Source organism: Corvus brachyrhynchos, unplaced genomic scaffold (assembly GCF_000691975.1).
Source record: "Corvus brachyrhynchos isolate BGI_N302 unplaced genomic scaffold, ASM69197v1 scaffold787, whole genome shotgun sequence".
Lineage (NCBI taxonomy): Eukaryota > Metazoa > Chordata > Aves > Passeriformes > Corvidae > Corvus > Corvus brachyrhynchos.
Genome location: NW_008239142.1, coordinates 331610 through 331955, shown reverse-complemented (window position 1 = coordinate 331955; position 346 = coordinate 331610).

The window sequence follows — 346 nt, the reverse complement described above, 5'->3', positions numbered from 1 at the left end:
GGGGAGGGGGCGCCCGGACCCCCACCCGTTCCCATAAGGCTCCCGTGGGAATAGCAGCGTCCCCATCCCGCTTTTCCCAACGCTCCCCACGGTTGGATCCAGCCCCCGGCGTGTCCTGGGGAGGGAATCGTGGGGTGCTGTGGGGGCTGCGGGGGTCCCTAACTGTCCCCGTCGCCCTCCTTCAGCTCCTGGCTGTTCTCCACCTCCTCGGGAATATCCTGCATCCTCAGGAAATCTAGAGAAAAACTCCAGGTTAACCCCCCCCAAAATAAGATGGGGACCCCCAGGGTGGGATCTGCTGCCCCTCTCCCAAACGGGGACCCACCTCGGGGGCTGGCGGGGGGGG